This window comes from Leopardus geoffroyi, chromosome B3 (genome assembly GCF_018350155.1).
Source record: "Leopardus geoffroyi isolate Oge1 chromosome B3, O.geoffroyi_Oge1_pat1.0, whole genome shotgun sequence".
Classification (NCBI taxonomy): Eukaryota; Metazoa; Chordata; class Mammalia; order Carnivora; family Felidae; genus Leopardus; species Leopardus geoffroyi.
This window is the reverse complement of record NC_059337.1, coordinates 102166258-102192620: the sequence shown is the minus strand read 5'-3', so window position 1 is coordinate 102192620 and position 26363 is coordinate 102166258. Positions and strand designations below refer to the sequence as shown.

General features: G+C 41.9%; 1 protein-coding gene across 4 annotated transcripts in view; it reads right to left on the bottom strand.

Annotated features, from left to right (window-relative positions):
* SAMD4A (sterile alpha motif domain containing 4A) overlaps window positions 1-26363 on the bottom strand; it is a 217754-nt gene that overhangs the window by 138862 nt on the left and 52529 nt on the right. The gene's annotated exons all lie outside the window — the stretch shown is intronic.

Here is a 26363-nt window from a genome sequence, read left to right as displayed (position 1 = left end):
TATCTATTTAAGCAGCTATTAATTACAGGTTCAGGAACAGGATGGACTGGTGAATCAGTACGTGATGTAAAGATTTATCTATAAACAATATATAAACCCTCTATCCCAAGTCTTTTATCTGATAAAAGTTGTGAGTCTGATGGACTTAATTGACTTGCATTCACTTCTCCGTCAACTTTGTCAGGTGAGAATCAGCAAACTACAAAAGAGTTCTCTCTGAAATAATCATTCCCTAAGTAAGGGTCCTCCATAACCCTTCCACTGCCCTGTGGGTGCATTATAAGTCAGTAACTGTAAGAGAAAATCCTGCTTTTTTTTTTTTAATAGCAAACATTCTAATGGTAAAAGCCTGTACAGACTAGAAACAAGAATAAACTAGAATACTGAACATTTCAACACTGGCCATTTTGATGGGAAAAAATGTGAAGTACACATTTCCATGTAAATGGAAATCCTACATTTATAAAAGCAGGCAAGATGATTATGTGTGACAAATACTTATAGGCAAATGAGAAAAACTACAAAAAAGTTGCCTCTTCTAAAATAAACTACTCTTTTTTCAGCATACAATTCTCCTAAATTCTGACATTTATGCCTGCTTGAAAAAACAATTTAAGTCAACACTTCCCACTCTGTTATTCAACCCTGAGGCATAAAAATTTGATTAAATAGCCTAAAAATGCTTCCATGCACAAGGAGCAGGCAAAAACTGACTTATACATAACAAAGTCATGCTGTAGCTTGACTTCTACCCATGTGCTGTTGGAACCCTCCTAAACCTTGAGCTCTCCATCTTCCACTCTTGCTTTCCCTACCTTCTCCCTTCTTTGAGAACATACCAAAGCCTCCCAGTGTGGGCCTTTCTCTCAGCAATCACCCTCACACTACACTAGTCTCTTCAAAAAACACCTTTTCGGTTTCAACAACACCATAACCAGAATGGCATGCTCCCCCCCTGGGTCAGCACCTCCATTCCAAAACAGGATCCTGTAACTTCCCATTTCCTAAAACCTCCGTCCCACTCTTGAATACTCTTATCACTCAGCTTCTCTTTCTCTTCTGGCTCCTTCCTTCCCCCTAAAGACATTAGCAAACCATAACTCATCAAATCATGAGACAACTGCAGAATCACATGTTCAACAGCCCACTTGAAACCCCACTAGGATGTCTAATAGGCATCTCTAGCTCAATACGTCTCAAACTGAATTTTTGATTTTGTCTGCAAACCCGGTACTTCTTCAGGGTTTCCCATCGCCACAAATGACAAATACTTTTGTTAAGGGCAAAAGCTTGGAATCATCCCTGATTCCTCTCTCTCTCACACCACACATCTCATCCAACAACAAATTCTGATGACTCTGCTTTGAAAATATATCTCTGGAATCCAACCACTTGTCTCCATATCCACCACTGCTATGCTGGTCCAAGCCATCAGCATCCCTCACCTGGAATACTGGAGTACCCCAACTGAGCTCCCGGCTTCCACTCCTTCTCTGTACCCCATTTGGAGTGGTCATTTACAAAGTCCAGGGAAACTCATTGTCCTTCTCAAACTTTCCAAGGCTTCCCTTCATACTTAGGATATAGTCCAAAGTTTTGGCTCCTGTAGTCCTGTAACCTACAAGTCTACCTTTCCAACTTCATTTCCAACCACACTTTGCCTTGCTCATCCGACTCTGCTCATACTGACTTTCCTGCCATTTTTTAAATTGTATAACTCTGAATATTATTTGTGCATGGATTAAATATTATCTCTATGCAAATGTTAAATCTATTTATCCACCTACACCTGCTTCTCTGATCCAGCCTCAGGATCCACTCTCTGTCTATAAGGCATCTCAAGCTAGATGTTCCTATGCCAACACAAATTAGACACTGCAAAAAGGAGCTGTTTTCCTATCACCAGGCTGGAAACCTTGAAGCAGCTGCCAACCTCCACTGTACTTCCACCCACAATCAGCCAGGTGCCAAATCCTGCCATATCCCCTACCACTGATGCCTCACTTTTGCCCCCTTTCTTCTTCCTCCCTTTATTCGGAGTCTTGCATCTGTCCTGGTCATCTCAGGTCTGAAATCCTATGCCTCCACTTGTCTCTTAGCTTCCTCATATTGCTGTACAGGTGTCCATCCAGAGGGCTGGCAAGGGTTTCTTTCTACACCCAAGTTCAAGTGCATCCATGTCAGCCTCCATTCCTGCCTCCCACTACTTAATCCTTCTGTTGTCTTTGTCCCTATACTGTGCAGTATGATAGCCACTAGCCACACATGGCTATTTACACTGCAATTAACTAAAACTGAATACAACTAAAAATTCAGTTCCTCAGCTGCACTGGCCACATATCAAGTGCTCATTGGCCACATGTGGCTAGTGGGAACCCTGCTGTTCATTTCCATCATCACAGAAAGTTCTACTGGGCAGCGCTGGAACCTATCCCCTCCGGAATATTTACTCAACTCCCAAACAAACTGTTCTGGGAGAATAAATCCCATAACCAACAAGCCCTTTCAGCCTAGTTTTACCGAGACATCATGTTTCAGCATTAGGGAGCTCCTGAAACATTCTTCCCTGAGAGCCACCCTAACTTTAAGGGAAGGATACATTCCATGCTCTTGTCCCTAATACACATACACATGGCTTTCCCTTCATAAAACTTTCCTGTGCAGAGGAAATATTTATATATTACTATTCAATTTGTATTTTTTTCAGTGCTTGATTAGCTCTTATGCCTTCACTATCTGCTAAATAAGGTTGACTATTTTAGGCTTAATGCTCTTGCGGGCAAAGCCAATATTTTATGATGCTGAGCACAGACGGCTCTTCCAAAAGCATATTTTAATAAGGGTGACTGCACAGTGGGAAAGCACCTGGGCCTTGGAATTACCTTGCTTCTGAGCTCCTGTCCTGCCACTTACTAGCCAGGGATCTTGGGAAAGTTATTTAACCCTTCATTCTCGGTGTAAGCACCTGTAAAGTGGAGAAAATGGTAACTGTCTTCCTCATTGATTTGTTGTGATAATTAAATGGGATCAGACCCATAAATCTCTCAGCCATGGTTGATATATGATCATCACTCATTAGTGTCAGCTGACAGTATCAATTATTTTAGCTAGTTGTGAACAAAAATAAATTTAAATAATCTTGAGGAGGTTAAAAGCAAGACGAAGAACAAATCTCGAATGCAAACTGCTCATCTTACAGAGTCAAATGAATGTCTTCAGATACAGCGATGGATATTACTTAAATATCAAATCGTGGAAAATATGTATCAAAGTCACATAAATTTGAACATTTCTATTCTGCTTCTTGTATAAAAGCTGCCTAGAGTTTCCAGTTCTTTGGAAAATTTATTTCAGGAACCATGGAACCTTGCTTGGCAAGTTGAACAACTTTCCATTAGTTAAATGCAAGAAGGATGATTTCATTTTAAAAGTGAAATGTGGAAAGTGGTTAAATGGGCAGGCTATAACCAATCATACTAGGCTTTTAGAAAATCTGAAAAACAAAACAATAATAGAGAGAAAAAAGGCTTATAATTCAAAGCACATGTGGACATCATTTTGTATTGATTGCTTAAAAGTTCATGCCAGTGAACGAATCAAACGAGAATACATATTCCACACATTTGGAGCCTGAGATAGCTCTCCCTGCCTTCAGTAGCTGAAATTCAGAGGTGGCTGTGTGTACTTACTAGCTAAAGCCAGTATATTAATTCTGCCAAACCTGTAATCCATTCTTCTCTGCTATGGCTTTTGGAGGTACGGAGCCTGTGGTTCTCAAAGTGGGCACCCTGGACCAACAGTAGCAGCATCACCTGGGAACTTGCAAATTCTTGAGCCGCACCCTGGACCTACTGTATTAGAAAAACTCTAGGCCGGGGGGCACTCGCATGTCATGTGTGTTTGAAGAAGAAGCCCTCCGGGTCTTTCGAGCGCCAGCGCCTGGGAAGCACACCTGGGCGGCACCTGGGCGCTCTATTGGGGGCAGCTCTGGCAGAGAAGCCAGTAGGGTTTTTCCTGGACAGACAGTATTGAAAATATCTTCAACTGGCTGTCATTTGTTTTGACACATGATATGGGTTCAGCCTCCCTCTCTAAGGTATGATTCCGTCATGTGAAAGTAAATGGAATAATTAATAACAATCATTAATAATCATTAATAATGCCAAGCAGAACCCAGGAGGGGAAGACTCCCATGGCTCTAAGGCTTTAAACGTCCACAACATGAGGAAGCTAACCCTGACACCACACATTTTGTCTCTCACGGAGAATGGAGTCAAAATTACACGGCCCCAAATTATACAGTTTTATAAGAGTTACAGACCACAACAAGAAGCAGAGCAACAATACAAAGAATGGAGTACTGCGACCAATTTCTCCTAATATTTATTTGTAAATTCATTTTGGGAAACAAAAGACTCCCATAATTATACAAGAAAATCCCACCAACTGTATGAAAAACAAACAGAAAGATACAAGATGCCCTCTGCAGAGGTTTTTCAAAACATAACACTTCCTAACAGTCTAAACTCATTTAGAGGGAAATGGAGAAATACGCTTGACCTCAAATTTTCATCATATGAAAGTACTTTTAAGCAAGAATTGCCTTCAATGACTTTTGTTGTCATTTTTTAAGAAGATCTAAGGCAAAATGGAAGCTTATTTTAATACTTTGATGATTCCATAATGTTGACAGTTATATTTTCACAATTCAAATGTGTTCTCCAGCACAGCGCCTTATTCATTTTTCAGTGGGAGGGAATAAAATTTAATATGCATTAATTTAAAGTCTTGTGCTTTTTTAAAAACGGGTTTTGTTTGAAGCTTCTTTTACAAGTGGCTTTAGTCGCATATTGGTTTTGCAATTAAGAGAGTTTAAAGAAATTAGCAGATTCTTTCATAAATTCCTATCACAGATGTGCTGCATAGTTGTATATGTATAGCCAATTTCTAAAAGGAGAAAACTTAACAGTGGTTATGTATGGGCAGTGGGATTGTGGGTGGGGGTGAGGCAGACACAGAAGACTTTTACTTTTTCACTTTAAATCCTTGGGCCCTATTCAAACTTATTTTTGTATATATTTTACGTAATTCTTTTAACTGCACTAGGTAGAAATAAAATGAGCGAACTTAAAAGTAATAAATCCATATTACTGGACCATTAACCTTTGGTATCCATTTCATCGCCTGTCACCTGATAGCAGCTTCCGCTACCTTTTCCTACACTGGGGTGTGCTCACACCAGATGACAGCAGGCGCTCACCTGGGACAACTCAGTCAAACTGCAGATGAAAAAACAGAGGCCCAGAGAAGTTGAAGTTTGCCCACATCATCAAATTTACTGATACTGGGGCAAGACTCACCCTCAGTTCTTGAGCTTCTTGGTTTATGCTTTTTTTTTCTTTTCGTAATCATATCATGTTTCCTGTCACATGTTTTACACACCACTCATGTGTTAATCTAAGATCTGAATCATAATCATGAAGGTACTACAGTGTTACACAGACATGACTCCGCTAGAACTGAAGTCGAGCACTGTAACTGAACCCTGCACCTAGGTCCACGCGGAGGACCGGGACGGGCAAGGTTTAAGATCGGGAACTCAGCAGTTTTCTGCCTGAATTTGACTCCTCCACTTAATAACTGTGAGACTGACTAATTGCAGGTAACCTCTTTATGTCTTATTTTTCTCATCTGTAATGTTGCAATTAAAAAGAGTATCTATCAACTTAATAGAACCGTGAGGTTTAAATGAAATAATTTATGTCAAGTTCACAGCCAAATGCCTGGTACCTAATAAGGGCTCAATAAAACTTAGCCAACATCAGTTAAAATTTAAATTAATAGGGGCACCTGTTAGTAAAGCATCCAACTTGGGCTCAGGTCATGATCTCGCGGTCCGTGAGTTCGAGCCCTGCATCGGGCTCTGTGCTGACAGCTCAGAGCCTGGAGCCTGCTTCGGATTCTGTGTCTCCCTCTCTCTCTGCCCCTCCCTGGCTCACACTCTGTCTCTCCAAAAGTGAATAAACGTTTAAAAAATATATTTTAATAAAAAATTTAAATTAATAAATCAGGCACAATTTAGAACCTTCTACACTAACTCTGGCCACTTTTGTAATCTATTACAAACATGGTACCCACCCCAAAATTTGATTGTAAATGCTCATTTTTGCAATGATCTGCATTTACTCCAAGTTTGTAATCTAAGAAAAAGACACACCTCCCAGCTCCATTCTCCCCAGCAGTAAGAGCTCAGTAGCTTGGATTTAATGAATGTGTGTGAACATACTGCGGAATGGTGAAGTCTCCTAAATGAGAGCTCCACTTTGTGTTTAGCATACCCTGAATCGTGGCTGAGAGTCATGGTTTGTTCTCAAATCTCCTGATGACCCAGTGACTTTGATGGTTTCTCCAGCTAGCTGCCAAATGAGAATTTGTTCTAAAAGGTCCCTCTTGGGCTTGCCCACCTTTCCGGCCCAGTGTGAAGCCCGGGGCCTGCCCCTCCATTAAAGTCCCCTCTTTTCTCCTTTCCACTGGTGGAGAGGCCTCTATTCTCTAAGCCAGAAGTGGGGCAGAGAAAAAAAAAACAACTTGTGAGTAATTTCTTTTCATATCTCGAGAAGGTAGTTTTCCCACTATTCTCTTTAGCAAAGAAGTCAGTCAAGTTCCCTGTGTCCTCTTTAACAAAAACATTCTTTGAAGGCACAACAGAATAAGCAATAACTGACAATTTAAACATACCTGGAATACTTTGCCACACATATTTCTCCTAACACCACAAAACTCCAAAGAGCATACCAACCCCTGCCTACTGGCTTCAATGGAAATTAAACTATCTAAATCCATTGTCAAGGCATTTGGAAGGCATTAAAAATGCTTGCTGGAAACAATAACAACAACCTACTGAGAGCTCAGGCTGTAAACCTCTGGGCCCAGGGGACTTCCTAGCTCGAGGCTGGTGCATCCATACAAGAGCAGGCATTTGCTGAGGTCTGGTTTGGTGACAAACTCAAAAGAACAGCTTTGAATTTTGAAACCAACCAATCAAGGGTGTGAGGCATGCACTCACTGGGACCAACAACTGAGTTAAGGAGGTTCACAGTCCATTCATTTGCATGGAGTTAGACCAACAATGAGCTTACTCTGTGACTCTCACAATTGGGGCAAAGAATTCCGAAGGATGTATTCCTTGTTCCTCTTTCCTAATAGTTCTTTTTCAAAATCAGATCTGTTGAAGAGGAGCAGAAGGAAAGTGAGCAGAGAAGCGGATGGAGTTTTTTTTTTTTTAATTGAGATATCACAGGCATATAACATTTTACTCGTTTTAGGTGTACAACATAGAGATTTCATGTTTGTACATACTGTGGAATGATTACCACAATAAGTTTAGTTAACATTCATCACCACACGTCGTTACAAATTTTTTTCTTGTTCTGAGAATTTTTTTTTTTTTTATTTCTTTTTAAGTTTATTTTGAGAGAGACAGAGACAGCATGAGCAGGGGAGGGGTCAGAGAGAGAGAGGGAGAGAGTGAATCCCAAGCAGGCTGCACACTGCCAGTGCAGAGCCTGACTTGGGACTCTATCTCACAAACCATGAGATCATGACCTGAACCGAAATCAAGAGTCAGATGCTTAACCCACTGAGCCACCAAGGCGCCCCTCTTGTTTTCAGAACTTTTAAGATCCATTCCGTTAGTATCTTTCTAATACATAATATATGATATCTAATATATAGGGTTGTTAGCTAAGTCTCCATGCAGTACATTTCATTCCCATTAATCAATAAGATTTATTGATCTTATAACTGTTTGTCCCTTTTGACCACCTTCACACATTTCACATACTATACCCACCCCCTGCCTCTAGTAACCACAAATCTGACCTCTTTTTCTATGAGTTTGGTTGTGGTTTGTTTTTAGATTCTACACATAATTGAGACCATACATTATTTATCTTCCTCTGTCTGACTTATTTCACTTAGCCTAATGCCCTCAAGGTCCTTCCACGTTGTCACAAATGGCAAGATTTCCTTCTTTTTTATGGCTGAATAATATTCTACTATATATCACATTTTACTTAAGGGATGGGGCTCTTGCAGCAGGGTTCTAACTCCCTTGCTCTTGCCTGTTGCTGCAATGACTTTTACCAAGTCCCTTGCTGATCCAATGCTTTATTCTTACTGAACATCTGCCCTCCCATACACATAACTAGAGGAACTAAAGATGCAGTTGAATCAGTAAATCACATTGAGGCATTTGAAGAGAGGAAGTTATTTTCCTGTACAGTCCAGGACTTTCCGACCACATGTTGGGCTCACTGCTGGGCTCTCCATCATTCAGAAGCTCTGGTGGGCCAGTGACACTGCTTGATGCATGTCCTTATATTTATTGATGCTCACAGACTTATGATACCATGTTCAGAAATACAGGATTTGTAGGTTTGGTTAAAGTAGACTTGCTTTCCCTTGACTCAGAAAGCTTTTCTCTTCATCTGACTCTCTGACCCTCCCCTTTCTTCTCCCTCCTCCCCCACCTCCCAACCAGGAATGAGGAAGTTGGATCATCCATTCCACAGGATCTTTCATCCCTGTTATTTCAGTGACTAACACAATACCAGGCACATAGCTTGTACTGAGTGAATGTCTGCTGACTGAACAAAGATTTGCCTGGATTTGGGGTCAGATTCAGAGCTGGATGGATTGAAAAAGGATCCTTGAGGCGCCTGGGTGGCTCAGTTGGTTAAGTGTCCGTCTTTGGCTCAGGTCATGACCTCACGGTCTGTGAGTTCGAGCCCCGCGTTGGGCTCTGCTGACAGCTTGGGGCCTGGAGCCTGTTTTAGATTCTGTGTCTCCCTCTTTCTCTCTCCTCCCCCGCTCATGCTCTGTCTCTCTCTTCTCAAAAATAAATAAACATTAAAAAAAAAAAAAAAAGATCCTTCTACAGATGGCCAATGCCAGACCAATTTGAAGGCAGCAGTTATGTCAGGTTTTCAACACCAGCCCTTGTTTTGGTGTCACTTCTATCCACTTCCAAGTCCCCAGGAATACCTGGTGCCCTGCTCGTTGAGGGGAATCCACTTGTGTTGCATTCTCTTAGCACTACTCTTCCAGCCTAGACAAAGTGCTGTCCATATTATCATAACTTTAGTCCTCTGCCCTCAATGAGATGTCAGGAAAGAAACCCTTAGTAAATAATTTCAAGCCATAGTACTGGGAGAAGAGGTAAATGCATTTTATTTCTTTAATAATGTTTATTTATTTATTTTTGAGAGAGAGAAAGAGATGGGAGGGAGGGGCAGAGAGAGAGGGAGACAGAGAATCCTAAGCAGGCTCCACACTGCCAGCACAGAGCCCAAAGCAGGGCTCGAACCCACAAACTGTGATTGTCACCTGAGCCTAAATCAAAGTCGGACTCTCAGCCAACTGAGCCACCCAGGTGCCCCAGTAAGTGCATTTAGAGAGAGACTTGGAGCTACTATTACCTCTCAGGAACTTAAAATATAATGACTTCTTGATAAAAACCCAGATAGATCATTAAATGTCATTGCTTCTCCATACACACAAGGCATCTCCACATAGAAACTACACTGGACTTGGAGTCAGAAGGGGTTTGAGGTGTGGGCCTGACTCCTGTTGGCTGGTTATTTTCAGCAAAACACGGACTCTCTCAGATCTGAAATGTTATCATATGTAAAATGGAGAGCATAATGTCCCCCTCTCAGAGTGCTGTTGCACAGATCAAATGCAGTGCCATTTATAATACTGCTCTGTCAAATGTAATGTGGAAAATTAATAAGCATAGCGCAACTGCAGAAAAGAAGGAACAAGAAACTATTCCTTGAAAATCCAGAATATAACACAGAAGGGAAAACTGGGACCATATGAAATGCGTTTCAGAGGAGACTTGGGTTGTGATTTGCAGGGCCTAACGCATAATCATAAAATCAAAATTACAAGTGCTCCCCGCTTGTAGACCCAGTGTATTCCTGCAGACATTGGTGACGAAGGAGATGATGCCTTTACTGAGTGATGATCATACACCTGGCACTATTCTGAGCACTTTATATGTTTTATCTTGTTCAACCCGACAAGAACTCAACGATGAGGTAGGGAAAACTATTACCCCTATTTTATAGATGGGGAAACGAACTAAGGCCCAGAGAGTTTAATTCATTATTAAGTCCAATTCTCTCCCAGCACATACTTTTCTTTTCAACAGACTGCTGAGAGAAGATAAAAGCATCAGGAAGTGAAAGCTGGGCTTTTATTCAGCGGGACTGAAAGGGTGAAGCAAAGAGAGGAGAAGGTCAAGAGCAGGGATAGGATGAAGTTGTAGACCCTGAGAAGAAACCCGCAGGAATCCTGGGGGGAAAGACCAAAAGGACATCCTTCATAATGGAAGGCAAAATGTAGTCTGTGTGTAAGGCAAAGGCCAGTAGGAAGCAAGGAGAATGTAATTGTTGGGAAATCGACAGAGATCACACCCTGGTGCACCAGACACACTAATCAGCGATGTTCTCCTTTGACCCTGCTGCTGTGACAAGTGAGGGCAGGGGCGAGAGCATACAGATGAAACTGCCGCCACCCCAAAAGCCTCCGAGCATTCAGCGCCACTCCTGTGAGCAATGACAGGAGGAACAGCGAACGCTAGCTGTCACCACCAGACTGCTAATGAAAGCCACAAAGTCTGCAAACAAAACTGCCAACTTATTCGCAATTAAACGACCACCCAGAATAAGAATCAATTCGGAAAAGGAGACCCTTCCACTGGGAACAGATTTCCTCAGTGGTGAGTCCCCCAACAGGCTTGCCTTAAGAGACCATCAACCAAAATGAGATACAAATGTCCTGACGCTGTCTTTGTCATTCTGTATTTTTCTTCTTCTAAATCAATAAATAATTAATTGAATCTGTGTCAACCGGACTTCTTACATCCCAAACACAGACAAGAGATTCCACAGATCGTTATGGTCATGAAAAAGAATTTACAAAACCAGAGTAAACCATGGAAATCCACGGCACAAAAACTGCCAGGTACTATTATGAGAAAGAGAGAGGTAAGGAAGGTGGCAAGAGAGATGGAAAGATAACATTTCTGAGGAAACAGTGAATGCAGTAGTCACACAGTTTGTTTTGTTTGACTGGGGGAAGACCCATACAAGTCACTCTGTTCCTTGACCTGCTTGGGGTAAGCAGGTTTTGCATATGATGATTTAAAGGCACACAGAAAACGAAATATGCAGATTATTTTTTTACAAAACACAAGCATTTTGCTTTAATTAGCCAATGCATGCCGACTTTTTTGGCCAAACATATCCTGTTAAAAATGAACAGAATTGCAAGGATTTGGCATTTTAAAAGGGAATCGTTTGTCAATAGCAGAACGCTAGACCTCCTTATAGCCTCATCAGTGACCCAGTTGCATTAGAACTAGAACTGGTAGCAAGTAAGTGTGTGTGTGTGTGTGTGTGTGTGTGTGTGTGTGTGTTAACACCAATTTGACATTTAAAACATCTAATCAAGGTAGATTGATTCTTTCCAAACACCCAAGGAAATGGAAGCAGTATGATATAAACTGACTTGGGGCGCCTGGGTGGCGCAGTCGGTTAAGCGTCTGACTTCAGCCAGGTCACGATCTCACGGTCCGGGAGTTCGAGCCCCGCGTCAGGCTCTGGGCTGATGGCTCAGAGCCTGGAGCCTGTTTCCGATTCTGTGTCTCCCTCTCTCTCTGCCCCTACCCCGTTCATGCTCTGTCTCTCTCTGTCCCAAAAATAAATAAACATTGATATAAACTGACTTGTTTGTAATCCCAAAGCAAAGGAGAAAGAACCAAAAAACCCCAGGGTTGAACACAGGGAAGCAGGTCTGCACAGAAATGCTGAGGCATTCGGAGCATGCGGAGCCCTTCTTAAGGGAGGGAAGGGAACCCCCAACTCATCCTATCAGGCCATGTTGGCTGCCACTGCTTCATGTGGCCCCACTGGCAAGGCTGGCTACCCCCTACCTCCTCTACATCCTCTCATTCCCGACCCAGATGCCTCATGTGCAACAGAAGGTCGGGTTAGATAAAGGCAAGATGTTGTAGGCAAGGGTGCAGCACACACACGAGAAGCAAAGATGCTGAGATATTTCACCGAGGCTCAACCACCCTGTTTCTTTTCTCACAGCTTCAAGACTGCAGTGCAAGCTGGAGGGGACCAGAATGGCAACAGTGAAAATAACAGCGGCCATAGCTCCGTGCCCCCAAGCATCGGGCAACCGTCTCACAGGTTACTGCCCCCATAATAGAGATGAAGAAACAGAAGCTTAGTGAGATTCAAGTAGTTTGCTGGGGCCAATAAGTACCAAGTGGCATGGCCCAGGGATCTGCTAAGCCATGTCCCCTCCCTTCTAGCATGCCAACCCTACTCTGGCATCTAGACAGACAAATGGGATTCGGAGCACTACGGTTAATAAACCTAAACTTAGTCAGATCTTCAACAATAATAAATGCCAATAGGCAAAATCAACCCTGTTTAAGGAGGAACGTTTTTTCAACAACAGTGCTGAAAATAGAACTGGACACATGTCTACTCTCTTAGAACATGGAATAGACACTGGACCCAGGTAATAAGACTAACTTTTCAATTTCTAGCCTGGCTAGAAATTATTATGAATAGTTTCCATGATAATAGAAGTTAATTTTGAGATTCTATTATAACTCAGGATATAATCTGTCCTGAAACAATACAATAAGTGACTGGCTTAATCTCCTTAAAAAACCTCTCTTGTTGCGCAAAGAATAGTAACAGGAACTGTTTTACTAACAGAGGAATCTGCTTTTAAACCATGGACTTATAGATGAATATGCTTTTAAATCAAGGAACTTAACAGCCTCTTTGATAATTTATTATAACTTCTCTTTTTCTTTTACATTTATTCTGGTTAAACAGAGGATATCTATAATGCTAAAAGTTTATGAAATCAATCACTAAATATTTGCCCTCCGAAGGCAAATATTCTAGAATTCTATTGCCTTGGTTCAAGGTAAAATATTAATGTGTACAGAGACTTGTATAGGATTAATGGAGCCAATTCAGCATGACAGATGGGGTGAATTCCATGCACGACACTATGGGAAACATCAGGTTAGTATGCTCCTAAGACCAGCTGCTCCATGCTGTGGCTGCCTCATACAGTCACCCATGAATCACAAGGATTCACAGTTGCCCTAAGCCTGTGGCATTCACCAAGTGGCTTGCTTGAGCAAAGACAAGACTTCTTCTGCTCCTGGAGAGTGAAGACTCCATATGTTGTGCCATAATCTCCTTGGAGCAAAAATAGCCTCGGGGATTTATATCGTTTCCAGGAAGAAAGGATGTATGGATGGTGACCATTTGGCAAAAAGCTACTGAGGTTGGGACTGGGTGGAATAACGGACCTATTTTGATATCTAAGCCCTTCCTCAAATATAAAAGCAACGTGTTAGCAGAGAGGCTATGGAGTCTGGGCATTGTTTGCTGCTGTATGAGGAATTCTTAATAAAAATTTCAAGAATTCAGGAGATCCTGAGTGGCACATGAGACAAAAGGAAAGAAATGTCATCTGAGGAGGATCCTAAACGGCCGCTTTAGAACCAACTGAACATGACCTCACTGATGGTTCCTGGTCATCTTCTTTGGCTAGTTTCTGCACTTCTCCCAGCTTCTTAACGCTAACATGATTCAATTCTTAGTCCCTGTCTCTCCTCTATCTACCCTCACTCCCTTGCAGATCTCATGTAGTTTCATGCCATGTAGATGGTCTTTAGAGCAAACAGCTCCCACGTCTATACATCCCTACCCTTGATCACTCTCTTGAATTCTAGAGCTGTATATCCAACTGCTTATTCAACACTGGACTTGGAAGTAAAACAAACATCTCAAATTCAACATGTCCCAAATTGAAAGCATGTTACATACATTGAGTCATTTATTTATAACCACATATATGAGGATGGTGGGATTATTCTCATTTTATAAAGGACAGTGAAGCACAGAGAGGTAAGATTATTGTCCAAGGTCACCCTTCCAGTGAGTGACACAGCCAAGAGGACTTGAGTCCTCTCTCTCCGTCTTCCCCCTCCCTCTACCTCTGCTCTCACGCCTCAGTCCTTTGTATCCAATCCATCAGCACAGCCTGCAGGCTCCACTTTCTCCATCTCTACTACCACCCAGGGCACCTAAGCTCCATGCTCTCTCTCCCATCTGTCACTGCAATAGCTCCTAACTAATCTCCCTGTCTCCCTCCGCTTGCCCCCAACTGTCCACTCTCTGCCTCACAACCTGAGTGATCTTATAAAACCACAACCTTTAGACCCTCTCATAGCTTCCATTCCACTTAGAACACACTCCTAAGTAGAGTCGATATGAACTCTGTCTTCCTGTCCAGCTCACAACTGGGCACCGTCCTCCTCATCCACCAGCCTTCAGCCACAATAGTCTGCTTTCCGGTCCTTGAACATACCAGGGCTGCTATTTCTTCCTTACAGCTTAGTCCAAGCTTTTGTGACCCCAAATCTTACACGGCTGGCTGGCTCATCATCTGAGATATATTCTCAATGTCTCATCCATTGAGTGGCCTTCCCTAACTACCCAATCTACAGTAACTCCTGCCTCCACCCCACATATCCATCCTTGTACACCGTAGTTAGGATTCTTTAGACAGCCAGTTGGCAATATCCATCAAAACCTAAATGCACATACCTAGCCATTTGACCCAGCAATTCTACTTCTAAGAATTCATTCTAAATATAAACTTGTACATGTGTGAAGTGATATATATTCCAGGATTATTTACTGCTGTGTTGCTTCGAATAGCAAAATGATGACAACACCCTAAATGTTCATCAATAAGAGCTCCTTAGATAAATTATTATACATAGTAACAGATAAAATAAATGCACTAGGTACCTAACAACCTTATAAGCTAAGAAGTATTATAAGGCTGCTTTGGGGGCGCCTGGGTGGCTCAGTCAGTTAAGCAACTGACCTCAGCTCAGATCATGAGCTCACGGTTCGTGGGTTCAAGCCCCGCATCGGGCTCTGTGCTGACAGTTCCGAGCCTGCAGTCTGCTTCGGATTCTGTGTCTCCCTCTCTCTCTACCTCTCTCCCACTCGTGCTCTGTCTCTCAAAAATAAAATGTTAAATATTTTTTTAAAGTCCACTTTGTGAGGAGAAAACTAAGGAGAGCTTAGGTAACTAACCCGAGATGTTAGCTAGTAAGTGGTAAAGTGGGGATTCAAACCCCAGGTTCTTAGTCTTTATACTATAATGCTTCCCAGCACACAGTCTCATGGTGAAATACTATGCAGCCATTAAAAGGAATAAGGCATTAGAAACATACTGATAGGGTCTGATCTTTAAGACATGTTATTAAGTGAAAAAGGTACAGAACTGTGGGTAGAGTTTTAACCTCCTGGATATTCTTCCTCCTTTTAAATAATACAAATATATATGTTTGCATACATCTATACAAAGATACATAAGAAACACTGGAAAAATATGTAAGAAACAGTGGTTACTCTGAACAGGGAAACTAGGTGGCTAGAGGCAGGGGTGGGAGAAAACTTACATTCACTGCATAGTCTTTCGTGCCTTTCAATTTTTGTTGTATATGCACAAACATATACACACTGTCTACTCAAAGAACTCAATAATTAACAAACAGATTCCTGAAATGTTTCCAAAAGAAAAAAAATAGCATACCCAAGTCACTCTGTATCATGTATTTTCTTTACATATCTACTATTAAATGGTTTTTTTTTAATGTGTGTTTATCTTATGACTTCACTCGAGTCATTATCTAAGATTATTTGTTTTTTCTTTGGGGGGGGGGTAGTGCATATTTACTATACTAGGTATATAAGCTTACTAGACCCCATTAGAATATAAGCTCCACGTGAGAAAATGGGTCAGAAAATGCTGATAATGAGTAAGAAATGGTGAGGTTATGAAAGAAAAGGAAAATAATTCAAGTCTTAAAAACCAGGAATGATTTAGTAAAGCTATATGGAAATCTACAAAGCTTCAGTCAGTTTTGGGTAAGTAATTTGGGGTTATAAAAATTATTGTTTATTCAGCCCAGGGAAACTCCCTCTTTGAGGCTGCATAATACTAAAGAGAACATCTGCCCTGGAAACAACTTCCATGAACCCTTCAGACATGCCTTGTCTAGTCATATCTTCAGATACAAAGGAGTGAGCTCAGTAACAGACCCGAACCACAAACCTACCAGAAAATGATGATCCTGAGAATGTTCTTCATTTTCAAACTAATTAGCAAGACAGAGAAGGAGAGCATCATTTATTAGTGCTATGTGATGGCTGACTTTATGTGTCAACCTGACTGGACCACGGGGTACCCAGATATTTGGCCCAACATTATTCTGGGTGTGTCTGTGAGGGTGTTTCTGGATGAGATTACATTTAAATTGATAGAATGAGGGGCGCCTGAGTGGCTCAGTCAGTTGAGTGTCCAACTTCAGCTCAGGTCATGATCTCACAGTTTGTGAGTTTGAGACCTGCATCAGGCTCTGTGCTGACAGCTCAGAGCCTGGAGCCTGCTTCGGATTCTGTGTGTGTGTGTGTGTGTGTGTGTGTGTGTGTGTGTGTGTGTCTGCTCCTCCCCCACTCATGCTCGTTGCTCTCTCTCTCACTCTCTCTCTCAAAAATAAACATTAAAAAAATTAAATAAATAAATTGATAGACTGAGCAGAGCTCGTTGCTCTCCCGGATGTGGGTGAGCCTCATCCAATCAGTTGAAGGCCTAACTAGGAGAAAAGGCTGACCCTCCCCTAAGAAAGGAAGAATTCCTCCTACCTGATTGCTTCAAGATGGACCATCAGCTTTTACAGCATTTGGACTCAAATTGAAACACAGGCTCTTCTGGTTCTCGGGCCTTTGGGCTCAGACAGGAACTAAATCACTGGCTCCCCCAGGTATCAAGTCTGTTGACTCACCCTGCAGATCTTGGGGCTTGTCAAGGTCTACATCATGTGAACCAATTCCTCATAATAAGTATAATACATATACTGTATTATATACAGGTTTCTCTGGAGAACTCTGGCTAATACATGCTCCTTCCTCTGTTAGGAAACTTGTCAGAGTGAAATAGGCCTTGCTTGGTACCACCTATCACTAGAAGCCTGAGATGGGAATACAGTGTTTTGGCACCTGTGTCCCCCTCCCCATGAGAATGCATGAATGTATTCTCAGCTAGTGACAAGAGAACTGACAGATTAAAAGCTGAAGACTTATACACATACACCTGATAAGGGATTTTTATTCCAGAATATATAAATAACTATTACAACTCAACAACAAAAACCCAAACGACCTGATTATAAAGATGGGCAAAGGACCTGAATAGACATGCCTTCAAAGAAGACATATAGGTAGCTAATAAGCACATGAAAAGATGCTTGACATCACTAATCATTAGGGAAATGCAAATCAAACCACAATGAGATATCTCATATCCATTAAGATGGCTACTATAAAAAAAAAAAATAGCAAGTGTTGGTGAGGATGTAGAGATATTGGAATCCTTGTAGACCGCTGGTGGGAATGTAAAATGGTGCAGCTGCTGTGGAGAACAGTATGGCAAGTCCTCAAAAAATTAAAAATAGGATTACCATATGATCTAGCAATTCCACTTCTGGGTATATATCCAAAAGAATTGAAATCAGGATCTCAAAGAGATATTTGTACACCCATGTTTATAGCAGCATTACTGAAAACAGCCAAAGGGTGTAAGCCACCCAAGTGTCCATCAACAAATGAATGGATAACCAAATGCAGAACAGACATACAATGGAATATTATTCACCCTCAAAAAGGAAGAAAATTCTGACACATGCTGCAACATGGTTGAACCTTGAGGATATGCTAAGTGAAATAAACCTGTCACAAAAAGACAAATAATGTATGATTCCACTTCTATGAGGTACTGAGAGCAAATTCATAGAGACAGACAGTAAAAGGGTAGTTGCTCAGGACTAGAGGGAGAGAGGAATGGGGAATTCCTTTTTTTTTTTTTTAATGTTTATTTTTGAGAGAGAGAGAGAGAGAGAGAGAGCTCTGAGATGTTAGCACAGAGCCTGAAATGGGGCTCAAACCCATGAACCATGAGATCATGTTTTGAGCTGAAGGCCACCGCTTAACTGAATGAGCCACCCAGGTGCCCCGAAATTTTTTTTTAATGTTTATTTTGAGAGAAAGACAGAAAGAGACAGAGAGAACATGAGAGGCAGAGAGAGAGAGAGAGAGAGAGAGAGAGAGAATCTCAAGCAGGCTCCATGCTGTCAGTGCAGAGCCCGATGCAGATCTGGATTGCAGGAACCATGAGATCATGACCTGAGCCGAAATCAAGAGTTGGAACCTTAACCGACTGAGCCACCCAGGTGCCCCAGGAATTCTTGTTTAATGGCCATGGGGTTTGAGTTTTATAAGATGGAAAGAGTTCTGCAGATGGCTGATGGTGGTGGCTGCACAACATATAAGTGTATTTAATGCCACTGAACCGTGCACTTAGAAATGGTGAAGATGGTAAATTCTATGCTATATGTATTTTACAATTAAATAAGCTAAAGACTTAGAGACCTCCAACATACACAAGTAAACTTAAAAAAAAAAGTTATAGCAAAATGTATATAACACAGGCCCAGTATATAAAAACCAATATAGGGACGCCTAGGTGGCTCAGTCAGTTAAGCATCCGACCTCGGCTCAGGTCATGGTCTCCCGTTTCATGAGTTCAAGCTCCGTGTCAGCTTCTGTGTCGACAGCTCAGAGCCTGGAGCCTGTTTCGGATTCTGTGTCTCCCTCTCTCTCTCTACCCCTCCCCTGCTCACCCTCTGTCTCTCTCAAAAATAAATAAACATTAAAAACTAATATAAATATATATGCATAAAGGAGACAAAATAATCATTAGCTGTTACCAGTAATGTGGGAAGGGGAATGTTCATGTACCACTCTGTTTGTCTGTCTCCACCAAATCTGGTACAATAAGCACATATTTGTATTAGCTTCCTAGGACGGCTGTAATAAACTGAGTAGCTTAGCTTCAACAACAGAAATTTATTCTCTCCCAGTTCTGGAGGCTAGAAACTCGAAATCAAGGTGCCAGCAGGGCCACGCTCCCTCTGAGTCTCTGGGTAGAATTCTTCCTTGCTTCTTCCTGGTTTCTGGTGGTGGCAGTCACTCCCTGCTTGGTGTCCCTGGGCTCACAGCCTCATCACTCCAACCTCTGCCTCTGTTGTCACATGATTCTCCCTATGTGTCTGTGCCTTCACTTGGTATTTTCCTCTTCTCGTAAGGACACCAGTCATTGGATCAGGGCCCACCTAATGACCTCATCTTAGCTCAACTACAACTGCAAAGACCCTATGTCTAAATAAGGTCACATTCACAGTCACTGGGAGTTAGGACCTCAACATTTTTGAGGGGACACGATTCAACCTACAACAATATTTCTGTTTTAAAAAATACAGTTAAGTTTCCTTGAGAACTCTACTTATGAGACCTCAAAAGGATAAGAAAAGATCCTTTGGAGGCAGAATTAGGAGAATTAAGACCCTGGATTCAGGTTCACACTACCAAGGTGCGAATTCCAGTCTGCCATTTACAAACCACATAACTTTGGGTAAGTTCATGAACTTCTCCCTGCCTCAGTTTCCTTGTGTTTAAAATAACAGCACTGAGCTCCAAAGGTTGTTAGCAGGGTGTGTTACAAAGTGCTTTATTAGCATGTAGTAAGTGCCCAGTCAGCGTGAGCGACTGTCGTGACTATCACCATCTCCAGGATCCCTAAGACCCATCCCAGACAGCATTTTTGGGGACAGCGTAGCTTTATGTTTGCAGCACCTACTCAGTGCCTCTCTCTGTGGTTCCTTGCCCAGTCTCATGCTTGACTTTCAGAGGACCTGCAATTTCATTCCATCCAGGGTTACACTACAGCACTAAATATTCTTCATCCGGCCGTCATCCAACTACCTCACTGGGTGCAATCCATCCACAGAGTGGCAGTCAAGCTCTCAATGGCTGACGGGGTCTCTGAGCAGTGGCACCTACGCCACCAGGGCAAAACGCCCATCACTTCACGTGCAGCCTGCAGAGGGGCGTAGAGCCGTCCTCGGCCTCAGACCTCCCACTTTATGCGATCAGTGCCCTAAATTTGGATTTTGATCTTGGCCTCACTTGCTGCTAAATCTGTATCCAGTTAATCTTACAGGGTTGTGGGGGAGGAGTCATGTTGCCGTGGCAACCCAACAACTCCAGGGCAGAAGGAGAGAAGAAATGAAATTTCAGGACGGAGACCACCAAAGGATTCAGAAACTCTTATCTCTGCCTTTGTTTCACAGAAACGAATCTTGATATGCTAAAATAAACAGACCTCTCTTCCCTTTATTTTTTTTTTTACGAGTTTCCAGCCATTGACAAAAATAAAAAGCCTGCTTATACAAGTATTCTATTCACATGTCATTTCCTAACAGGATAGAAACTAAAACTCACACTTCATTCAGCAAGTCAGGAAGTCAGCTGATTTCCTTTAAAGCTCACTCTCTGCATGAAACGAGCAATTGTCCAGTCTGGATTTTATACATAATCTTACTTTTTGACCTGCAGTTTACAAATAAACGAACAGAGGGACACAAATAGAACCCGGGCCCTCTCATCTCCTGGTGGTTTAGAGGAGCCAGAGAACAGCAGAGAAAGATGAAAGAAACTGCCTTGGTGACCCACAGACCTCATCTTCCACAGTGGCTTCTGCCCCACTCAAACTCAGCAGAGCGGACGCCTTAGATTTTCATGTCTTTGTTTTCCTGACTGCATACTGGGGGAGCGTCTAAGGATAGTAAACTATCTAAAAGATAAATCATAGTCCAACAAACCAGGGGTTACGACTGTGTATCAGATAGGCAGCACTAAATAATCTGAAATGGACCAAAGAAAGTTCTGGTAGACTAGCCCAGGCTAGGATCAGCCAGGCGGCAGCAAAAGAAATTGACAGGCTTCATCTTTGAAAAACTACCCTGGGTTAAAGTTAGAACTGACATCTTAGGGCAGCACTTGGAACTCTTCTTTAGAGGAAACAAAAAAGTCAGAAGAATCCCTTAATCGGATTCTTTTTTTGCTTTCAATCCTTTTTACCTCTTTTTCTAAGATAGTTTTTTTTCCCAAACCTTGGTTAGGACACAGTTAAGTACTAGAGTAGCATTTGTTAACTAGAGGGTCAGGAAGTGGGGAAGTAAAAAGGTGGGGAGTTAGCTGGGTTATGATTACATAAATTTTCTGAATTAAAAAAAAATTTTTTTAAATGTTTATTTATTTATTTATTTATTTTGAGAGAGAGAGAGCGCGCATGAGCAGGGGAAGGGCAGAGAGAGGGAGACACAGAATCCGAAGTAGGCTCCAGACTCTGAGCTGTCAACCCAGAGCTCGACATGGGACTTGAACCCACAACCATGAGATCATGACCTGAGCCAAAGTTGGACGCTTAACCAACTGAGCCACCCAGACGCCCCTAGATTTTCTGAATTTTTAAGGGAACAGCAATTCCTTAATTATATAAGGAGATCATATAGATAAACAGACCAGAGAAGTAAAATGTGATCAGAAAAAACTTTGGAGCAGGAGTCAGAAGATTCAACTCCTTGGCTTGCCTCTACTACTTAACCAGCCACATAATCACAGGCAAGTCACGTAAACTCTCCAAACCCTGGCACTTTCAACTATAAAATGGGTATGTTAATACCTTCCCGGACCTCAATTATTGCAAAGATCAAATGAAGTTATATATATGAAAGTCTGAGACAAAATATTAAGTACTGCATGGTAAATGTATTGCTATTTCTATTAGAATCTGGATCGCTGGATGTAGGGAATGATTATTCTCTTGCTTCGTATATCCTTCAGTCTCCAAGGGCTTCCTCATATCTGGCCGGGAAAAACGAGTGCAACTGAAAACAAAAATGCTAACCAAATATGCAGCTAGGTTTTTAGACCAATTTCCCCGAAGCAGGTTTAAGGGAGAGCTGTTGGAAGCGGGAAATCAAAGCAGCAGGCAGTCAACCAGCCATCAGCCTGCATTCACAAGGTGGGGAACACCCGGAGGCAAAGCGGCCCTTCATCCTAAATGGTCCCTCCAAAATGAGATCACTGACTGTTGTGCACGAGAGAAGAAGTTTTAGTTCATAAAATTCTGGCTGGTAGCATGCCATGTCAATTAGTTTCTTACTCTATGTTCATAGCATTACCACCAAATTAGAACTAATTACCCTCTCAATTGACAATTTAGAGGCCATTAAAATATAGATTAGCATGAAAGAAATATAGTATCCTGTGGGAAGTGAAATTCTGATGGAAAGCATATATATTCTAACATCTAACATTTAGTGTGGTAATGACCCTGTATCAGGTGCTAAACTAGGGTGTTAATTAAAGTAGATGTACTACCTTTCCTGACCTCCGGCCACCTAGGGTCTAAAAGGACAAGGTCACTCAGACACACACATGCTCATCTACACACCTCACTGTACAGCTGCCATCCAGTCTGACGCACAGTCAATTCCAAATCTTGGTCAGGTGCAAAACACAGACTTTGCTGAGCATGCTTCCGAAACAACTAGAGTTTTTAAGCAGAAGTCGCAGAGATACCGAATTGGAGTAGGATAATTGAGAGGTACAGTGTCTGGAGGGACAAGGCAGGGAAGAAAGTGGAGAGAACAAGGCAAGGGAGCCCTCTAGTCACGAGCTGAACGTTGCCCAATGAACAAAGCTGCATGCAGGAATTCGGAATATTTAATTAAAAAAAATTATTTTATTACAAAGTCCTATTCCTTAGGTACTTCCTGAGTACTCAGCGTTTCAAACAGGCAAACCACTGTTCGGGGGCCCTTTCTCCAAGAAGACCTGCAAATATGGAAACAAAGAGGTGTGAGGTATTTAAGGTCTCCTTGTATAAACATCACCTGGGGGATCGGAAGAGTAACAGTTTACAAACCCCACCTGGGTTTACAAACAAATCAAAACAGCTTTTCCAGGTTCTGGAAGGAAACATATTCTTGCTATCTTCACGGCTGAACTTTGGGGCTGCTAATTTCCAGAATGGCAATGTTTACGTTCTGTTCCCTACAACCTCACACCTAGTGTAGGGAAGCCTAGTGACAGTGTCGGGAGGCGGCAACGTGGGAGTAATTACTCAGCAAGTTGGAGTGCTTGCAAACTGGACGCACACAGCAGCAGGGAAGCCCATTACTCCAATTGCCGAAATTATGCCTTACCATAGTCAAGTTTACGGAAATATTTATAGAATTAGCAAAACACTATCATTGGCAGTTTCTTTGGGTTGCCTAATCTCCTGAAAGCCTTTTTGGGGCAAGCAGGGAGAGCGTTCAGGGAAGGAGGAACAAGGGAAGCCATCCACCAAAAAATACTAAGTGTTCAAAAGAAATAATTGGGCTTTTTGCTGTAGTAATGTCACATTTAGAGAAAGTATGGGAAACCAAGCCCAGGCCATAATTCATCCTAACGAACAAACAGACTGCCTATTGCTGTCAAATCCAGATATGTGTTCTCAAGACTTCTAATAACCTATAAAATCCTTACATTTGAAAAGCACCCTGAGAGGGTGTATTGATTTTCCTGATATAAATATATATATACATTTCAATCACTATATATCTTTGCTGTATTCTTCATGTTTTAGTAATTTATGGTCCTGTTCCCCCACCAAAAAAAAAAAAAAAAACAAAAAACAAAACCCTTTTTCCCGGTCGCCCATTATATTACAAAATAATCGTGGTGCTCGTCAACTGAATTTAGTAATTGAGGATAACTGTACAGTCACATGAATAAAACTATTTGCTTTCTTGGCAATTCTGTTAGTTCTCAGAATCTATTAAAAGTCACAAGTGACTCAGAGGGAAGACTGCATTTACTTTCTAGGTCTCAACTGTAGGCGTTTTACCAAACCTCAGTGAGCACATCATTTGGGCTCAGTTAAATTGGTTGTTTCTGAAATTTCCTGCTAGCATTGAAATAGATGTCAAAGCAGGTGGTCTCCAAAAGGTCTTAGATCAGTAATTCTTGGGCTCCCTGGCTCAGTGAGGGTTTGTATAATAAGAGTCAATGAAAGTGGTTCCAGAAGAGAAATACCGAGTCATTCCGTAATGTTTGATGTCTTTTTTCCTCCCCACATCGCACACTGACATGTAAGTTATCGTGTGATTGGAGAGGACACAATAGACATTAAATAGGAGTAGATGAAATCAAACCAGTCTCCCCTGATACCATCCATTACACTGTCCCTTCACACTAAGGTCTTATGAAAATGGAAACATCCTGCTTATTTTCTCCCTAGTTGTTAAGTTAGAGGAGAAGGGCCCTGAGCAGCCAGAGTCCATTTCCTTCCAAAATTTCAGGGAGAGTGGAGAGAATGAGAACATTCCGGGTCAAGAGATTCTAAAGGCGGTTATGCAGGAATAACCAGAACCCCCCAATGTGCTATCCCCAACTATGTCCAGTACATTTCCACATTGATATTTACCCTTACCTCAAATTCCTCAAATAAAGCTTATCCTCATTCTGCCCAAAACCTGTTTTCAAAACCTATTCTAGACACCATCCGGTGGATTCCAGCAGCTTCTGGATCAACTCATTATTCAGCCACAGAATTAAACCACTCCATTTCCAGGTGACATTGGGACCCTGGGCTATATAAAGTGCTGCTCAGACTTGCATATACAAACTTGGGGCTCTTGTTGCAATGCAGTCTCTGATTCAGCGATGCCAGGTGGGGCCTGAGACTCTGCATTTGTAACACGCTTCCAGGTGACGCAATTGCTGGAACACAGAACACACTCTGAGGAGCAGAAATCCGAGGACCCAGGCCGCAGGACAGACCCAGGAGATCACAGTCTCAGGCGCTGAGACCAGGAATCAGTAATACTGTAAGCTCCGGATGATCCCACGGGCGGCCAAGGTTGAGACCCTCTGGCCTAGATGCTTTTCCAGGGGGCCACCAGCCTTCCTTCAGCCGGAATCACTACACTTGGCACTCAGGAACAAGTCAACAAAACCCTATCTGGAGGCCTGGGCTACTTCCATTTTTTGAAATTCTTCAGTGCCAAGGCAAACTGTGGCATTTCTTAAGTGTTTACATTTGTCAAGCCAATGCCTTTAACACAAAGTACAGCTTTATGGATATGCTCATTTGAAGTAACATCACAAGTGTTCATGTGAGGCTCATCATAATCCTACATCCTGCCTCCCTGGATAGGCCCTGAGCAGTACCTCCATTAGTTGCCTGGTTATTTGAGAAAGCTGTTCTCTGAGAACTAGATAATGAGAGTGCATAATGGAAGAGAGACATTATAACTATCGCTTTCTCAGTACAACAAAATTGATATAACAAAACAACAAATCCTAAATGATTAATTTCTAATTTAAACAAAAACAACGCAACATTACCATAAAGAAAAATGCTTCTTCTCCCTCATTTACAAGCCACATCCTACTGTCTCGAGCACACAACTATATCCGTTCAAGAAAATTCATTTATTTGAGTCAATACCACAAAGATTATGCACAGGTGACACATTTTTTTTTAACGTTTATTCACTTTTGAGGAAGAGAGAGCACAAGCAGGGGAGGGGCAGAGAAAGAGGGAGACAGAATCCAGAGCAGGCTCCAGGCTCTGAGCTGTCAGCATAGAACCAGACGTGGGGCTCGAAGTCATGAATTGTGAGATCACGACCTGAGTCGAGGTCAGATGCTTAACTGACTGAGCCACCCAGGAACCCCTACACATTTTTATACTAAAAAAATAAAATAAAATCAATAAAATACTTTCCTTCCTCCAGAGGAAAATTCTTACATGAAATATTCATTATTTTATTGCTAAATTTCACATATTGTGAGCAACACGAAGGAACCCAAATGAATGAAAATAATTAAAAAAAATTTTTTTAATGTTTATTTATTTTTGAGAGAGGGATAGACTGAGCGGGAGCAGAGGAGAGGCAGAGAGAGAGAGAGAGAGAGAGAGAGAGAGAGAGAGATACAGAATCTGAAGCAGGCTCCAGGCTCTGAGCTCAGCACAGAGCCCGATGCGGGGTTCAAACTCACAAATCACGAGATCATGACCTGAGCCAAAGTTGGAGACTTAACCGACTGAGTCACCTGGGTGCCCCCCAAAAAGTGTTTTTAAAGATTCATTGCTTCTCCCCAAAAAACTGTTCCCTCCTACTTCGTTGGCATATCAAAAATGAGTCTGGTTCTAACTGAACACTTTCAAAATCAGATTTTCCTTTTTTTTTCTTAGATGATACATTACCGAGCATCGAT